The 19,486-nt window shown below is 54.7% G+C and overlaps 1 protein-coding gene across 1 annotated transcript in view; it reads right to left on the bottom strand.

Moving 5' to 3' along the window:
• Window positions 1-19,229, bottom strand: part of ZBTB46 (zinc finger and BTB domain containing 46) — a 61,860-nt gene extending 42,631 nt beyond the window's left edge. The window contains exon 1 of the mRNA XM_012772982.3: window positions 19,063-19,229. The gene's annotated coding sequence lies outside the window, so the exon portion shown is untranslated. The remainder of the gene's footprint in view (window positions 1-19,062) is intronic.
• Between the last annotated feature and the right edge of the window lie 257 nt (window positions 19,230-19,486).

Raw genomic sequence — 19,486 nt, 5'->3', positions numbered from 1 at the left:
GCCCTCCAGGGTGCCCTCTGTCCTCACACTAACAGCACACAGCGTGCTGGGCCCAGGACCCCGTCAGCCAAGGGACCCTCTCGATGCTGGACAGGCTCCACACCTACACTTAACCCTTTCACTTTAAACCTGCAATTCTGAAATCTTACGTTTTTAACTCAAGAAATATTTCAAGAACGTCTCACATTAAGTGCCGACAGATGGTAAAGTAAACGACAGTAAGAGGGCCGGCAAACTCCGACCCTGGGCAGTGGACGGGGAGGTGGACAGTGGGGGCCTCCGGGTGTGGTCGGTGAGGTCGGTGGAGCGGCAGGTGCTCGGGATCCCCGAGACGTGAGGCTGAGGTTCCGAGTCGGCCCCAGCCGGTGTCAGGGGCAGACGACCGCTGCTGTGTGCAGACTGCGCCCCCCGGCGTGTTGAGGCCCCGACTCCCAGGACCTGTGAGCACATAAGGTCTTAGCAGATGTCACCAAGTTAGCATGAGGCCAACAGGGTGGCTCCTGCCCCAAGATGACCAGCGTCCTTATCAAACAGGGAGATCATGGCTGGGCACGGGGACTCACGCGTGCAGTAGTCCCAGCACCCTGGGAGGCCCGGGGTGGGAGGATCGCTTGAGCCCAGGAGTTGGAGGTTGCGGTGAGCTGTGATGATGCCTCGGGACTCTAGCCTGGGCCACAGAGCAAGACCCTGTCTCTAAAAAAGGCAGGGGACGGGAGGGGGAGCCGATCTGGACACACAGACACACAGAAAAAAGACGGTAAGAAGACAGGCCGGAGGCCGGACGTGGTGGCTCATGCCTGTAATCCTAGCACTCTGGGAGGCCCAGGAGGGAGGATCACTCCAAGTCAGGAGTTCGAAAACAGCCTGAGCAAGAGCAAGACCCTGTCTCTACTATAAATACAAAGAAATTAATTGGCCGACTAATACATATAGAAAAAATTAGCCGGGCATGGTGGAGCATGCCTGTAGTCCCAGCTACTCGGGAGGCTGAGGCAGGAGGATCGCTTGAGCCCAGGAGTTGGAGGTTGCTGTGAGCTAGGCTGATGCCATGGCACTCACTCTAGCCTGGGCAACAGAGTGAGACTCTGTCTCAAAAAAAAAAAGACAGTAAGAAGATGTAGGGAGAGACAGCCACAGGACCACAGGCAGAGACTGCCAGAGCCTCAGGAGCTGGGAGAAGAGAGGAAGGACCAACCCCTGGAGCCCCCGAGGGAGCCCACCGCCCACACCTTGATCTCAGACTTCCAGCCTCCAGGGCTGGGAAACCAGCCACACACCAACTTCTTTTTTTTTTTTTTTTTGAGACAGAGTCTCACTCTGTTGCCTGGACTAGAGTGCCGTGGCGTTTCAGCCTAGCTCACAGCAACCTCAAACTCCTGGGCTTAAGCGATCCTCCTGCCTCAGCCTCCCAAGTAGCTGGGACTACAGGCATGCGCCACCATGCCCAGCTAATTTTTTCTACTTTTAGTTGTTTGCCTATTTTTCTTTCCATTTTTTTTTTTATAGTAGAGACGGGGTCTCGCTCTTGCTCAAGGCTGGTCTGGAACTCCTGAGCTCGAGCGATCCTCCCGCCTCGGCCTCCCAGAGTGCTGGGATCACAGGCATGAGCCGCCTCGCCCTGGCCCACACCAACTTCTTAACAGTGGCAATTTCCTTAGAAAGAAAGCGGATCAGCTTAACAGAGCAAGAAAACTTTGTCTATGAATTTCACTACAGATCTGAGATGCGCTGCAACTTGAAATTCAACTTTAAACACGTGAGCTCCCTGCCACCATGAAAGGAGCAGAACCCCCTAAGAAAGTCGTGACTCCTCAAAATAAAGGCGACACTCGGGGGAAACGATGGGATCTTTTCTCCTTTTTATTTGGAAACTTCCGAAATTATGGAAACATTGTCGGAATAATTCAACTTCCCCACACTCCTTGCCCAGATCCACTATTTTTTAACATTTGGCTACACTTGTTCATATCGAGCAATATGACAGAATCCCAGTTACTTTTCTCCTAAAATTACTTAGAAGCACCACGTGGGGACGAGGACCTCGCCCATCTTCGGGAGGCCCGTGTGGGAGGCTGGCCCCTGCAGAGCCTCGCTCCTCGGAGGCCAAATGAACGAACAGCTGTCACGCGGGCAGTGAAAGCACGTGGGCGGCGCACGGTAACCCCGTCACACAGACACGAGAGTTGTCACCACTTGGCTTCCGTTGACGAGGCCTCGGTTTCCACGATGCACCTGGGCAGCGACAACACAGGCCGATGAGGACACAGAGGCCTCAGCGATGGACCGGCCAGGGGTCCCTCGGGCCCACAGTGGCCACTTCAGCCGTCCCTCCGCCGCCCCCGGGGACAGGCCCGGCTGTGGGGGAAGGGCTGGCTGGGGCGGGCAGGGACGGGTTGGGGTGGGGGGCTCTTCCTCCCTGGGCAGGGCCCGGGCTCAGGGCCCCAGGGCAGGGCCACACTGCCCACCCCCGGGACAGGTTCCAAGGGCCCTTTCAGACGGGAAACTCCAGGAGTCCCGGGGAAGAGCTGGAAGCAGCGGGGGCCAGGCGTCAGGGCCCGCACAGGAAGGGTGCTCGGCTCGAGCTTTGGGGGCTGGGGGGTGGGCTGGGGGGGGGGTTGGGGGGCTCTGCCCTACCAGGAGAGCACAGAGCCCTGGAGGACGTCAAAGAGGGTTTGACTCAAACAGACATCAAAACGCAGGCTCAGGCCGGGCGCAGTGGCTCACGCCTGTAATCCCAGCACTCTGGGAGGCCGAGGCGGGCGGATCACTCAAGGTCAGGAGTTCGAGACCAGCCTGAGCAAGAGCGAGACCCCGTCTCTACTAAAAATCGAAAGAAATTAATTGGCCAACTAAAACTATATAGAAAAAATTAGCCGGGTATGGTGGCGCATGCCTGCAAAACAAAACAAAACAACAACAACGACGACAACAAAACTCGGGCTTGGCCGGGGCAGAGGGAGCCTCCCAGCCAGCCACAGCCCAAGCTTCCGGAACAGGGTTGTGGGGTCCAGCCAACACTCCCACGCAGTCCCTTTGTTAGGACCAGGAGCAGCAGAGCCCACCACGGGGCCGGGCTTCCCTTCACCCCTCCCTCCGCAAACCTGCCTGGCCAGGCGGCAGAGAGGACGGGGCGATGCCCGAGGCCGACTGGTGTGTAGCGCGGTCTTGGCCAGCAGGTGCTGGGCAAACCCTGTCTCCTCTCTTCTTCTAAAGTCGAAGTTAATCCCATGACTGCCAGTTTGGCTTCACTCAACGTGAAAACTTTATTTATTTATTTGTTTATTTTGAGACAGAGTCTCACTCTGTTGCCCAGGCTAGAGTGAGTGCCGTGGCATCAGCCTAGCTCACAGCAACCTCAGACTCCTGGGCTCAAGCGATCCTCCTGCCTCAGCCTCCCGAGTAGCTGGGACTACAGGCATGCGCCACCATGCCCGGCTAATTTTTTCTATATATATTAGTTGGCCAATTAATTTCTTTCTATTTATGGTAGAGACGGAGTCTCCCTCTTGCTCAGGCTGGTTTCGAAATCCTGACCTCGAGCGATCCGCCCACCTCGGCCTCCCAGAGTGCTAGGATTACAGGGGTGAGCCACCACGCCCGGCCTGAAAACTTTAAAGGTTTGGCCAGGTGTGGTGGCCTGCGTGCCTACAGCCCCAGCTACTTGGGAGGCCCGGGCAGGAGGATCCACTGAGTCCTGGGCTTTGAGGCGAACCTGGGCAGCATAGTTAGACCCCATCTCACACACACAAAACACGTGAAGGTTTCTGGGTGAAGCCTAAAAGAAACCAAGTGAAACGCACTGACTCTGAGAAAAGATTCCAGAGAAAAATACAGAAGGATGGCAAAAGTGAACGTATAGTCGTAAATCCCTAAAGACAGCAGGGTGCGGGAGGCTCCGAGCCCGCCGTGTGGAACAATCTACAGGTGTGTTCGCATCTTTGACCCACTAACTACATTGTAGAGACTCTACCTCAAGGAAAAAACCCAAAAAGTTGAATTGCTCAGAGATGTTCCAGGCATTCTATGGATGTAAGAAACAACCCAAACGCCCAACCACTGGGAAATGGCTGAGAAAACTATGAAGCATTAAAAGTGACCAAAACCCAACTGGAGGACCATTACAAATGTCGTTTATGGGGGTACTTAGAAGTTGATAAGAAACGAGAACAAGGCCAGGCACGGTGGCCCACGCCTGTAATCCTAGCACTCTGGGAGGCCCAGGAGGGAGGATCACTCAAGGTCAGGAGTTCGAAACCAGCCTGAGCAAGAGAGAGCCCCTGTCTCTACCATAAATAGAAAGAAATTAATTGGCCAACTAATATATATAGACAAAAATAGCCGGGCATGGTGGCGCATGCCTGTAGTCCCAGCTACTCGGGAGGCTGAGGCAGGAGGATTGCTTGAGCCCAGGAGTTTGAGGTTGCTGTGAGCCAGGCTGACGCCACAGCACTCTAGCTCGGGCAACAGAGTGAGACTCTGTCTCAAAAAAAAAAAAAAAAAAAAAAAAAAGAGCAGAAGAGCAGAAGGAAATTCCTCCGCAGGGCAGTGGGTGGCCCTGGCAGGACACAGTCCTCACTTTCTCTGGGTCTCCAGGGAGCCCACCGCGCCCACGGCCCCGGCAGACACAGAGCCGGGCAGGCTCAGGCAGGGCGGAGAGGGCGGCGCGGTCACACCGGGGCCCACGGTTCCCTGCACTCCTCACGCCATCGCGGGCTGTGTCCCCAACCCCAGACACGCGAGCTCTGCAGGACCAGCCCCAGCGTGGCTCCCACTGCGTGAGCTCTGCCCTGGGGGAAGCCGGCTGCCGCCCCGCCGTCCGGCCGCAGACAGGGACTCAGGAAACACGTCGGGGCAGGCACACCACACGCACAGACCCCTTCCTCCCCAGCCCGACCAAAATCCCAGTGCTGTCTTCATGAGGCAGAACTTCTAGAAGCAAACCCCACCTCGCCAAGTAGCACATTCCTTTCATCAACTCCCACTTTTCTAGATGGAGCAGCGGGCACGTTTCTCAGACGGGAGTTTGCAGACGGGTGAAAATGATTTACCTGGAAGTGAAAGAACCAAAGTACAAGCAGCTCTGGACTCCAGACCGAGACGCGTGCATTGAAACATTGAAAAGAAACGACCCTACAAATACCAAGATAAGGTTTTAGTACCGACCCACTAAAGTGGCAATCTTTTTGTAATAAAACCTTTCATTAATAGAAAACTCCAAATTCTGGCAGAATTACACATCCATTTTTCCTACGTTAAAAAAAAAAGAGGCAAAGTAAATTATTTAAAGTAAGAGAATTTTCAAGCTTTAGGTTTGTGCAAAAAAGAAAAAAGAAAAAAAAAAAAGAAAAAAAAATAAAGTAAGAGAATTAAGGTTTAAAAAATTCCATAAGATGTTCCTACACTTTATTAACCAATGGCAAATTTAGAATGTTTAAAATAGAACTTAAATAGGCAATAAGTGCTTTGAAAACTCCATGTAAAGTCTCAACAAAAGGCACACGCATCTTTTTTTGTTTGTTTGTTTTTGTTTTTGTTTTGTTAGTGCCGTGGCATCAGCCTAGCTCACAGCAACCTCAAACTCCTGGGCTCAAGCAATCCTCCTGCCTCAGCCTCCCGAGTAGCTGGGACTACAGGCATGCGCCACCATGCCCGGCTATTTTTTTCTATATATATATTAGTTGGCCAATTAATTTCTTTGTATTTATAGTAGAGACGGGGTCTCACTCTTGCTCAGGCTGGTTTCGAACTCCTGACCTCAAGCAATCCGCCCGCCTCGGCCTCCCAGAGTGCTAGGATTACAGGCGTGAGCCACCGCGCCTGGCCTGGCACACGCATCTTTAAAAGCAAGTGCCAATTAAGCTCCAATCGCAACAGTAAAAAAAAAATAAATAAAAAAATAAAAAAATAAAAAATAAAAGCAAGTGCCAAAATGTTGGCACTACCAGTGCTTTAAAATATATCAAATAGGAAACCCCAACGTAAATGTCACTGCCACCCCTCAGAGTCACTGCTGCCTGGCACCTGCCCACCGGAGCTCACCAGCCTCCGTCTGGCTCTGCAGAAACCAGTGCACTCACTCCGGGTCACCAGGGTGCAAAACAGCCCGACCACCATACAGGAAATTCAACAGAACCAGTAACTCTGATTCTTCAACAAATAAACAGCATAAAACAAAGAGGCAACTTTCAGCTGAGCACGGTGGCTCACGCCTGTAATCCTAGCATGCTGAGAGGCCGAGGTGGGAGGATTGGTCAAGGTCAGGAGTTCGAGACCAGCCAGGGCAAGAGCGAGACCCTGTCTCTACTAAAAAAACAGAAAGAAATTAGCTAGACAACTATATATATATCCGGGCATGGTGGTGCATGCCTGTAGTCCCAGCTACTCGGGAGGCTGAGGCAGAAGGATTGCTTGAGCCCAGGAGTTGGAGGTTGCTATGAGCTAGGCTGATGCCATGGCACTCACTCTAGCCCAGGCAACAGAGTGAGAGTCTGTCTCAAAGAAAAAAAAAAAAAAGAGGGAACTTTCACAAAATAAACAAAATTTCAGGGGCACCACGATCAGCACGCAGCATGTGGCCTCACCCTAACTCAGAGTCAAACAAGCCAAGAGTAAAAGCATACAGGACACAGTCTGGGACCCCCAAGCCCAGCCTGGCATCGGCGACACTAATCGTGTGTGTCTGCCACATATAGCAAAGTTCTTGGCTGTAAAATTAAATGCCTGAGTTTTGCTTTAAAATACTTGAGAAAGGCTGGGCGCAGTGGCTCAGGCCTGTATTCCCAGCACTCTGAGAGGCTGGGAGTTTGAGATCAGCCTGAGCAAGAGCGAGACCCTATCTCTACTAAAAATAGAAAAAAATTAGCCGGGCATGGTGGCACATGCCTGTAGTCCCAGCTACTCAGGAGGCTGAGGCAGGAGGATTGCTGGAGTCCAGCGGTTTGAGGTCACAGTGAGCTATGATGACGCCACGGCACTCCAGCCTGGGCGACAAGAGCAAGACTATGTCTCCAAAAAAAAAAAAAGAACTTCAGAGAAAAAAATGAGGGAGATGAGAAAGACAAGAGGAACAGAAAAATGGGAATTATCACAGCTGGGCCACGGGGACATTTTCTCTGATTTTGTACAGGTTCAAAAACTTCCAAAGTAAGTTTTTAAAAATACAATTAGGTTATAAAAGAATAACATAACTTTCACAAAATTGGGAAAATATGGAATCAAATGATGCCAATACGGTAAAAGAGACTCTAATCCGGGGTCCGCTGGGAGCCCCCACCCCGGCTGAGAGACCCACCCGGGTCTGCGGGGACGTCCCCGGCCCCACCCTCAGGCAGGGGTGTGGCACTCGGGGTGAGCTCCCCAGGGGCACCGGGAGTCTGGCGCAGACCACAAGCCAGAAAGAGCCATTTCCACCCCATCACGCTGCCACGGGCACCTGGGAAGACTTCACGCTCACCACTTCAGGATTATATCAGACCCACTGCTTGATGACACTGTTAATGCATTAAAGTTCCACATGTTACTGCATCGCAAACTAAACTTTTCTTTTTTCTTTTTGGAGACAGCGTCTCACTCTGTTGCCCGGACTAGAGTGAGTGCCGTGGCGTCAGCCTAGCTCACAGCAACCTCAAACTCCTGGGCTCAAGTGATCCTCCTGCCTCAGCCTTCCAAGTAGCCGGGACTACAGGCATGCGCCACCATGCCCGGCTAACATACATACATGTATATATACATATGTATAATTTTAGTTGTCCAGCTAACTTCTTTCTATTTTTAGTAGAGACAGGGGGTCTCGATCTTGCTCAGGCTGGTCTCAAACTCCTGAGCTCAAATGATCCACTCGCCTCAGCCTCCCCAGAGTGCTGGGATTATAGGCGTGAGCCGCCGCGCCCGGCCAAACTTTTCTAAATTTTGATACCTATATTTCAATAGTTGCTTGCCCTTCCTTTTCCAGAGATTCACTGGATACATTAAAAATGCCATTCTAGGCCGGGCGCGGTGGCTCACACCTGTAATCCTAGCTCTCTGGGAGGCAGAGGCGGGCAGATTGCTCGAGGTCGGGAGTTCGAAACCAGCCTGAGCAAGAACGAGACCCCGTCTCTACTATAAATAGAAAGAAACTAATTGGCCAACTAATATATATATAGAAAAAATTAGCCGGGCATGGTAGCTCATGCCTGTAGTCCCAGCTACTTGGGAGGCTGAGACAGAAGGATCGCTTGAGCCCAGGAGATTGATGTTGCTGTGAGCTAGGCTGACGCCACGGCACTCACTCTAGCCTAGGCAACAAAGCGAGACTCTGTCTCAAAAAAAAAAAAAAAAAAAAAAAAAGCCATTCTATAACTTCAAAGTGATGCGATAAAAAACAAATAAAAATTAAAAAGAAAAAGAAAAAAAACCCCACCATTCTGGAAAGGGCTGCCAAAGGGAGAGAAAGGCCCAGACCCCAGGTGGCCAAAGCACAACCAGGGTGCCCAGAGAAGGGCTCGAGTCTTGCTTTGCATGGGAGACGATGGGCAGCCGGGACACCTCAGCTGTCCCCAGCTGCCCCCGACACCCTGGCTCCGCCTCTGCTCAGCCCCCCAGCAACCGTTCCCTCCCCTCCCCCATCCCCATCCCCAGCAGGCTGGCGGCTGCCATCAGCACCTATCGCTCGACGCACCTGTCTCCGCGTCCGCTCCCCTGCCAGAAAGCCAGACCCCGCAGAGCAAGGATCCCGCTGCTGTGTGCCCAGCCCGAGGACCCGCCTGCCACCGGCTGGGGTCTGCGCGCACCTTTGCTGGAACCACCTTTTTTTGCTTTTTTCTTTTTTCTCTTGTTTGAAACCTCTTGCAACGCTGGAACCACCTCTGCTGGACGTATCTGTCACCACTTGGGCGAAGCTGGTTACCTGCCACCTCTGCTGTAGACAACGGCACCATGGAGGACGCAGCGGCCATGAGCGGTGACAGCCGGTGGCGCGTGGGAGAGCCTCGACAGGCGTGTGTGGAGAAGCACCAGGAAAACACGAGCCATAGTAGTGATGTCAGTGGCTGAACCTGCTGCAGCCCCAACCCACAGCACCAGCAAACGCGGCCTTACCGTGTTTCCCCGAAAATAAGACCTACCTATAAAATAAGCCCCAGCAGGATTTCTAGGCATTTGTGCAACACAAGCCCTGCCCAGAAAATCAGACCTGGCGATGGGCAGGGCTACGCAGCGCGTCTGCACAGCCCATGCATTTCGTTGGTAAAGAAGGCGAGCAGCCCTTCTCACGTGCCCCATTGTGACAGCGACTATCCCAGAGGTGACTGGAAAGGTGCGGCCGACTCCCCCTGTCAGGTCCCGGCCATCCTGTGCATGCTGCAAGCTGAGGCTTTGAGGGGAAAATAACACATCCCCTGAACATAAGCCCTAGGGTGTCTTCTTGAGGAAAAATAAATATAAAGACCCTGCCTTATTTTCGGGGAAACACGGTATTCAGAAATAGGGTTTTTGCAAATATGATCAAGTTGGGATTTACTCATGGTAGATTAGAGTGGGCCCTAGCTCAGTAAGACCAATGTCCTTAAAAGAAGAGGAAGATTTGGGCTGGGCGTGGTGGCTCCCACCCGCAATCCCAGCAGTCTGGGAGGCTGGGGCAGGAGGATCGATTGAGCTCGGGAGAGGAAGACTCCGTCCCTATGAAAAACAGAAAAAGACAAACGTGGACACAGACACACGGGGGAGAAGACACGAGGATGGACACAGGCTGCAGCGTCCACAGGCCCAGAAACGCCGAGGGTTTCTCCCCACCAGTGCCTGGCGCTGGGGGAAGCGGGAGGGACCCTCCCCGAGAGCCCTGTCCGCACCTCGGCGCTGGGCGGCCACCTCCAGAACTGCTGTTTTCAGCCACTCAGTCTGTGGCACCTTGTGCTGGCAGCCACGAGACACCCACAGGGCGGCAACCGAACTCACCGCCTGCTCCCCGGCTGGCGACAGGAAAGGCCGTCGGAGTGGCTGCTACCAGGATCCACACGGAGTGTCCCCCAGGCCCCCCCATTACAGTCCAGCAGCTTCGTGGTGGGGCTGGGGGGCCACCTTTGGGGCTCTACAAGGGCCCGGGGGTGAGAGCGGCCGGCCCAGCCCCTGACCTCCACGGCGGGTCAGAGCCATCGTGAGGGGTGACCTGTGCCCTCCCGGGAGCAGAGCCCCAGCACAGCGCTCAGAGACAGCTCTGCAGAGGAAGGGTGGGCCTGGGCCCAGCCTAGGCCCCCAAGGGCACAAAATGACAGCAGTTGGCCAGCTGGGGGCAAATCTTTATCATTCTAATAGTCGTGCGTTTATCTTCGTGTGCATCGAGAAAACGTAACTAAGACCTCAAACTCGTGATCCCACGAGCTCCCCTGCTCCTCGAGACAGCACAGAAGGAGTTTAGGTGAAAGTGGGATTGCTGTGGACTGACTCAGGCCAACACGGCACATGGGAAGCCCACCCTGCCCCACGCAGTGCCCTGCGGAAAACCAGGAACTAAGCACCCAGAGGGAAGGGGCGTCTCCCGGCGCCGGCCCTTCCTGGCCCGGCGTCCTGGCCCGTCCTGCGTGCTCCCCTGGAGACCCAGCGCGGAGCCTCACCCGCGAGACCCAGCCCCGGACGCTCACGGTGGCCTTTTGCAGACAGACAGCACCGAGAACGTGGGACTTTCCGCCTCCCCTCTCCCAGGGCTCTGGCAATTTCCACCACACTGAATAAAGTAACCACGGCAACAGTGACCAGGAAGCCAAACCAGAAGGAGCAAAAGGGTTAAAAAGACCACCTTTTGGGGCCGGGCGTGGTGGCTCACGCCTGTAATCCTAGCAACTCTGGGAGGCTGAGGTGGGTGGATCGCTCAGGTCAGGAGTTCAAAACCAGCCTGAGCAAGAACGAGACCCTGTCTGTACTGAAAATGGAAAGAAATTAATTTGCCAACTAAAAACATATAGAAAAAAATTAGCTGGGCATGGTGGTGCATGCCTGTAGTCCCAGGTACTTGGGAGGCTGAGGCAGCAGGATTGCTTGAGCCCAGGAGTTTGAGGTTGCTGTGAGCTAGGCTGACGCCACGGCACTCACTCTAGCCTGGGCAACAGAGTGAGACTCTTGTCTAAAAAAAAAAATTTTTTTTTTAAAGACCACCTTTCAGCCTCCCCAGATGTTTACTCTATCCTCTGGTCAAATTCAGTGAGCAACGGTGCAAATAACTAACTTTCAAAAAGGGGTGTCAGTGTCAGTTACCTCCTTCTTGTCTCATTCTGTCCATAGGTAGGAAAAACAACTGGAATAATAAAACAAGCCCAATATTGAAAACTGCTTTGTTGAGCTGCCCCCCCCCATGGAAAGCCTGTATGCGAATCACTTCTAAAAAGTTCTGCGAACACCCCACAGTGAAAGAATAAAAGTCTTCATACAAACTAAAATAAAAGTAATGAAACAATATAGGTGTGTCTCTATAGCACCATAGGCAATGGAAAATAACCATTTCCTCATGGAAAAGCATGCAAACTTCCAATGTATGGAGTTATCCATGTATGACAACAACAGCAAAAAGCTGAAGTGACAATATGTAATAAGCAGGCACACTTTAAAGAAATGTATTATTACTTTCTTTAGAGATGGGGTCTTGCTATGCTACTCAGGCTGGCCCTGAACTCCTGGGCTGAAGCCATCCTCCCGCCTCAGCCTCCAGAAAAGCAGGGACTCCAGGCCAGCTCCTTTTAAACAATGTAACGCTAAACAGAAATACTTAAAGTACAAAGAGGGACACTAACCTAAAACGTTTCATTCTCTTCAGACGAGAACATCAGCAACCGTTTACAAAGCTCTCCTGTGGTTTTAAATATCCCAACTGCCTTTCGTTTCTCTTCAGAAATAAAAAATTATAAACGGATATGTGGTCAGTAATAGTTATTTCAAATCACAGGAATCAGCACCTTTGTGATATTACTACCAATTTTCAGAGCACAAGGCTTTCTGCAGCCTTCTTGTTCTAAGCACCTGCTACCCAGGAAAAGCTAGTTGCTCAGGATACTGCAAGAACTCACACTTTTTTTTTTTTTTAGACCAGGTGTCTCTCTGTGTCCCCACCTGGAGTGCAGTGGTGTCATCACAGCTCACTGCAGCCTCCGGCTCCTGGGCTCCAGTGACCCTACTATTCCGAGTGGCTGGGCCCACACCATGCCCAGCCTAGAACTTACACCTTTAATTCTCTCTCTCATAAAAGGTTTTTACAGGAAAATTCACCATCTGTACTTTTGCTCAATAGTGAATTCTTACTACTAACATTTCAGAAACAGGCGAAAGCTTTGAGGAAGTGGAACTGATACCTAAACTTAAGCAGGAGAAAACTTTGAATACACTCACGCCACCAGCCAGCAAAGCCGTACACAGAGTGGCTGGTGGGGCTGGGGCGCAGGGAGAGAGCAGGGAGAAAACAAGAGAGCCCGTGTCCAGCCTTTCTGAGTTGCACGCCCTGAAATAACACCCCAAAAGCATTTATTTGGGAGAGCCTGAACCTTTTGGTGTGTGATGTTGGCCCCAAATGCGAATTTGCTGAGAGCTCCCCAGGAGCTGACCTGCGCCCACGTCATGTGATTTGCAAAGAAGGCAGGAGGACTGTCACAGGGTCCCCGATTGGCGACCACAGGCACAACAGCTTCCTTGCCCTCCTGACGCCAGGTTTGAAGAGGAGTCCACAGGAAGATGCGCTTCTACTTAACAGCTGGCTGCCATTCGGGAAAAACAGAGCAGCGCCCACCACCCTGCAGGCGCCCAGGGAGGAAGGCAGCCCCGCCTGCGAGTGTAAAACCCCGAGGGAGCAGGATTTAGGTTAGGGTTAGGATCCATAGTCTGGATCCTCGACCAGAATGATTTTTCCCATTTCTGCATCTTCCGATTCCTTTTCCTTGCCCTGACTCCTGCCCTGACCTCGGCCCCCTTGGAAGGTGATGTGCATGTGGTCCGCGTTGGTCTGTAAGAGGAGACGCCCACCCAGGAACGAGCTCCCCCGCAGGACCGGCATGACTGACCAAACGACGTTTGAAAAGTGGGCATCCTGGCCGGGCGCGGTGGCTCACGCCTGTAATCCTAGCTCTCTGGGAGGCCGAGGCGGGTGGATTGCTCAAGGTCAGGAGTTCAAAACCAGCCTGAGCAAGAGCGAGACCCCATCTCTACTATAAATAGAAAGAAATTAATTGGCCAACCAATGCATATAGAAAAAATTAGCCAGGCATGGTGGCGCATGCCTGTAGTTCCAGCTACTCGGGAGGCTGAGGCAGGAGGATCGCTTGAGCCCAGGAGTTTGAGGTTGCTGTGAGCTATGCTGACGCCACGGCACTCACTCTAGCCTGGGCAACAAAGTAAGATTCTGTCTCAAAAAAAAAAAGAAAAGAAAAGAAAAGTGGGCATTCTGACTGCAGAGGGAGGCTCAGGACAGGGTCTCAGGCCAAAGCACACGGTTTCTCTGAACTCGTGATGACCAGACACGCGTCCAGCCTAAGCATCGTGACCACCCCACAAGCTGAGCACCTCTTATCTGCAAGTGCCCGGGCAGGTTCCCCTGAAGCCCGGGAAACCCTGGCCCCCCAGGGGTCTGCAGACCCCACCGGGACTGAGGATGAAGAACCGGCAGAGCGGCCAGTCCCACCTGAGCAGACTGTTACCTTCTGTAGGCAGCTCGTCCTCCACCTCTGAGTGAAGCTGAGTAAGTTCTGCTTCTTTAAAAAAATTCCTAAGCTGGCTTTGAACCTCCTAAATAAAAGGATACTGTCTGCCATTCACAGTCTTCGATACTTTCAATGGGATGATATGAGAACACAAAACAAACCTGTTTTAAGACCCAAATAGGGCTGCACCAAGACAAGAAAGGTTGCAAACTTAGAGCCCACTCCAGGTGCGTATCTGACAAGCTTGGTGTGGGCAGTGCTGTCCTATCACACCGCAGGACACCCCTCCCCGGCCACCCGCCTTCCTCCTGCCATCTCCCGGTCTGCAGGACAACTCAGTCCTCCCAGCTCCTCTGGGTGCCCCTCGAGATGGTGCTTCCAGCCACTGCATCCCTGCCCCTCCCTCACTGCCCCTCCCTTGCCCTGGAATCCCCCAGGCCAGGTGACCCCATTCTGCCCAGGTGGCCCTGGGTGCATGTAACAACCAGCTTATGCGAGTGTTTCTGGACGTGCCTTCCTCAGCTCAGAAACCCACCGCCAGGCCTTCGTGTGTCTTCCCAACTCAGCAAAGCCCCTAATCTCCCTAACCTTTAGGGGGATGGTCTCAGGTAAGTCAGGCAGTGAAACAGCAAATCAACACTGCAGACAGGTAAACGCTTAGTCTCGGACAGACCACGTGTTCTTCTGCCCAAGGAAAAGTCACTGCTGGGCTCCCCAGGCCTCGGCAGATACGTATAGCTGGGCATTAAGAGTGGGAGGAACTGTGGCACTCTGGGAGGCCAAGGCAGGAGGACTGTTTGAGCTCAGGAGTTCGAGACCAGCCTGAGCAAGACAAGAGCGAGACCCCGTCTCTAATGAAAAAATATAGAAGAATTTAGCCGGGCATGGTGGCACGTGCCTGTAGTCCCAGCTACTTGGGAGGCTGAGGCAGGAGGATTGCTTGAGCCCAGGAGTTTGAGGTTGCTGTGAGCTATGCTGACGCCACAGCACTGTAACCTGGGCAACAGAGTAAGACTCTGTCTCAAAAAAAAAGTGGAAGGAACTGAAGGTCACAGGTCAAACCCACTGTTTGCCAAGAGACAGACACTAGGAAGGTGACGTCCCCAAAGTCCACGGGCTGCACCCCCCAGGTGTGCCCACCCTTCTCAGGGGCAGCTCTTACTACCTGAAGTTCTCAAGCCCCATCTGTGTAGCCCACGACACAGAGGCACCTTTCCCCACATTGCCGCAGAGAGGAGCACACGCGTGTGCACACGGCAGGTCTGGGAAGGGGAAGATTTTCTCTTACGTACGAGAGGCCCCATTTTTTCTGCAGAATAGTTGCAAGCAGATCAAGTGATGGGGAAACAAAATGTCTTAGAAACAAAAAAGTGTCTGTATCCCATGCAAACAGCAATGCTATCCAACTTTTACATAAATGAAGACATTTTTTTAAAATCAAGCCTTCACACACATGGGGATCTTTTTCACCTTGTGGGTGCCTGGAGATGACTGGGGCATGAGTAAGTCAGAGAGGCCACCTGGCCAAGAGGGGAAGCAAGAGGACCTCCGACACCTGCAGACCCCTGGGGCCAGGAAGAGCTCGGCTTCTGTGGACACAAGGCTTAGGAAGGTGCAGGCTGACACGGCGATCCCGGCTCCTGCCAGCCCACTGCTAATCAGCTCCCCCAAAGCCACCTCAGCCCCCTGCCCTGCCCTCTCACCAGCGATCCACTCTCCGGAAGACAGAGGTTAGAGTGTAATTCCCAGCACAAAGGCGAGTCCACTGCTGGTCGGGGCACTGTGGGCCCGGTGCTGGGCAGCAGGGTCTCTGAGTGGACACGCTTTCCCTCAACGCATCCTTACAGATTCAAACGCCCCTCCCTGCAGCGGTCTACACTGTCCTCCTCTGAGTGCTCACCAGCCCTTGTCACCACATAGGGTCACATCAGAGCTGCCCGTGTGCCTCCCAGCCCATCCCAACAGGCCACCCAGCCCCTCAACCTGCCCTCAGGGCAGGTCCAGAGCAGGCCCTCAAAATGCCAAAGAACTGTCATCGGTGAGAACCCCCAGAATGTCTCTGATAGGACTCAGAAAACACATCTGTCAAAACACGAAAGCTCTGTGAGTGCTTTTGAAAAATAGACTGTTTCTCAACTTTCTATTCTAAAATACCTAGGGTAGCAATTTTTTAATCAAAACTAGAGTTAAACGGCACTGTTGGTATTTTACTCTTCAACACAAAACTTTGCATAAATCATATTTAAGGACACAATTTTACTGGTTTTGCTTGGTTTTACCCTTCAAGAGAATAACTTTTTAGTTTGTTAGAAAAGGTTCTTTGTCTTTTCCATCTACGAATAATACCACAGGGCACATTCTGCCATCTCCAGCAAACCAGAATACCAAGCCCAGTTCTATACGTGCAAGACACAACGCAGTGTGCCAGAGAGAATGGCTGAACGGGGAAAGCCCTTGGACGCCCCAGTGCTGTACAAGTTCATGGCCAGACGAGCCCGATCAAAGCCAGAGCCACGAGACGGGGCAGGAGGACCGTGATTAGGACAAGACGACTGTATTCCAAAGACTTAAATAAGTCTCCTGGCCTTACCAGAGATGATTAATTCCCCTTTTATTATTAGGAGTCCGGTCATTCAAGCAAACTTGTCCCAACAAAAAAAAAAAAATTTTTTTTTTTTCAGGAGCGAGGACAGAGTCACACGGGATTTTTTTTTTTTTAATCCTCTAGAAACACCAGAAAAGACACAGGGGAATTCTCAACAATCTACCAATACTAAAATTATTTTACGGTGAAATACGTTAAATCAGATCACAAGGGAAAGTCTGCATTTTTGAGGGAACGTGGCTTGGGCAGGGACACGAAGACCCAGAACAGGGGCCACCACGGCAGGTGGGGGGGCACCTGACTCAGGTGGGGGGGCACCTGACTCAGGTGGGGGGCACCTGACTCAGGTGTGGGGGGCACCTGACTCAGGTGGGGGGGCACCTGACTCAGGTGTGGGGGGCACCTGACTCAGGTGTGGGACGGGGGAAGGAGCAGCCTTTCCGGAACTCTGGCTTCTGTCCCACGGCCGCTGATGGAGCGGGCGGCTGAGCACGGAAGGTGACAGCAACGTGAGGAATTAGCCCAAGTTCTGGGGCCGTGGCGCTGTCTAAACACCACGCGCTAAATGGGTCTCCTCAGCTCTCGGGGGCTGGTCTGAGACCTCTGTTGCAGAGCAGAGCGAGAGAGTCGTACAACTGCCCCAGAAACACGGACCCCAGGGACAGAGTGGCCCAATTTCCCTTAATTTGAAAAAAAAAAAAAAGCCCACATAAGGACAATGTTGCAAAGTTCACTCTTAAGACTGAATTCGGTTGCGCGGCATGTGTAAATAAGACACCCTCCCAGGACGACAGTGTCCACACTTACGGGTGTCTTTTCTAAATCCGGGAGCAGTGTCACTTTGCCGGGTGTCAGCCTGACCTCTGTGCTACCCTGTGACCCAGGGGCCTGGGAAACCGCTGGGGGGGCAACAGGTCGGCCTGGCCTGGCACCTCCCCGGGGGTGGCGCCTCTGGGACGACAGTCCACGGTCCCGGGCGGGCGGGCGTCAGAGAGAGGAGGGGAGCGGAGGTCTGGGCACAGTCTGTGACAACTTGTTTCCACACACAAAACGGCTACACCTCAACCGAAAGGATCTCAGCAGAACAAAATTCTCACACCCAGGTCAACACAGGTGAGAGAGGCTTAATGAATTGTTGTCCCCAGGCTGGCCTGAAGACAAGACTAAATTTCGGATTTCTAGACACCTCAAAGCGAGTGCATTCTACCACTCTAAAAAGAAACCCTGCAATAGCTTCCCGGCCCTCTTCCCTTCCGTGAAGGATATGAAAATAATGACTAGCTCCTTAGGGGGGCACAGTGTTTAAGTCCCTACTTCCATGCTGCAGTGACTTCTGCCTAAGTCCTGCCCCTACCTGCTTACCCTTGGTGCCCCGAACTTTTCAGTTCAAAATACCTGCTACTATCATAAAACACACCACGCGGAAGGGTTCTACCATGCCAAAACACTATTGTTTGCTTCATTATTCACGCGAAAAGCCCTTCTATAAATTTCCTTTCGGTGAACGAGCTATTTTCCACCCCCGCAGAGAGGAAGTGCTGCCTTGCCCCGCGTGAGGGCCAACCAGAGACGAATCCACAAGTCGTCACCACACGGGCGTCAGCTTTGATGATAAATCCGGCTGGAAAGGTTCTACAACGGATACAATTAACCAGCGCGGTGCACAGGTGTCTACACCGGGCTCCTCGCTAAACACGTCTCCTCATTAGCATTTCTTTAAACAATGCTGATAACAATCCTGCCTCCGTAATCCGCGCCAAAGGCGTCGCTGAGATTGCAGCACGGAGGGCGGAGGAAATTCACTTCGAATCTCAGTCAAACTTTCTTTTGTTTGTATTTCTCCGGTGTCAGAATATATCTGTTCTCCGCGCCACCCGGTTCGCACCCAGGTTCCTCGGTCCGGCCCTATTGTGCGCGGTTCGCTAAACGCACAAACGGCCAATGTGTCAGCCGGGCAGGGGGACCCTCAGCTAGCCGGAGCCCTCCCCCGGCGCAGAAAATTCCGCATTTGCCGCCGGGATTGAGTTGTCAGACGCCGGCTCGCGCTGCCCTGCGCAACTGACATGTCTATTTACGGAGAAACAAAGACGGGCGCGCAGGGACCCCGCTCGCTCCGCGCGCCCTGGCCGCCCCGCGCGCCCCTCGCGCCGCGCCCCGAGGCCCCGCGCCGGGACCGGCGGCGACTAAGATGGAGACCGGGCTGCCGCCCGCGTCCGGCTCCCGGGAGGGACCGTGACCCTCCGGGCCCGCGGGGCGCGGACCTGCCCGCGCCGCCTCCCGCAGTTCCGACTCTTGGCAAACTCATCGCGGGCGGGTCCGGGTGCGGCTCCGCGGCGCGGCGGGGGGCGCGGGGCGAGCGGGCGGGGGGCGCCGGGACGCCCCCGGGCTGCCTCCCGGGGCCAGCGTTGACGCAGCAGAAATTACCAGCTGGAAAATTCCCCTTTCGGAGGTGACGCGGAGGGACCGGGCGGCGGCGGCGGTAAGGCGGGAGGTGCGGAGGGCCGGGGACGGGCAGCCCCGCCGCCGCCACCGCCGCCTCCGCGTGCAGCCCTGCGGGTTCCCCGCCGCCCGCCCCGCCCACGCCGCCGGGCCCGGGGACCGGGGCGCCCAGCTGGGGTCCCCGCCGCCCGGAGCTGCGGCGGGCGCGCCGGTCGCCACCGGGAGGGCGCCCCCGCGGGGCGGGGCGTGGCGGGCGGCGGGGCGGGGGCGCGCCTCGGCTCGGAGCGGCCGGGCCCCGAGCTGCCCAGCCCGGCCCCGCCGCGACGCGCCGGCCGGCCGCGCGGACAATGAGCCGGCGCCGCTTACCTGTGACCCCATGGGGCGCGGGCGAGGGCGGGCGCCGCGGCTGCCGGACCGGCCGGTGATCGCCGCCGCCGCCGGGCGAGCTGCGTCCGGGCGCGTCCGAGTGCGCGCTCGCCTCGGCCGCTCGGCCGTCCGTCCGTCCGTCCGTCCGTCAGGCCGGCGCGCGCCCCCGCGCCCGCTCCAACCCCGCGGCCCCCGCCGCCCGCGCGCGCGCCCCGCCCGCGGACCCTGACCCCGCCCCCCGGCGCGCGCCCGGCCTCTGCTGATTGGCCGCGCCGCACCCGGGCCGCGGCCACCGCCCGGGCCCCGCCCACGCCGGCCCCGCCGCCCGCCCCGCCCCCGGCCCGGCCGGCTCCGCGCCGCGGGGTCGCGGGGCCGCGGGGGCTCCGTTCCTCCCCGGCCCCCCCCCGTGGGCGGCCGGACAGCG

The sequence above is a fragment of the Microcebus murinus genome, chromosome 16, assembly GCF_040939455.1.
Source record: "Microcebus murinus isolate Inina chromosome 16, M.murinus_Inina_mat1.0, whole genome shotgun sequence".
Classification (NCBI taxonomy): Eukaryota; Metazoa; Chordata; class Mammalia; order Primates; family Cheirogaleidae; genus Microcebus; species Microcebus murinus.
Note: the sequence above shows the minus strand (reverse complement) of the source record. Positions and strands in the feature narration are given on the sequence as shown.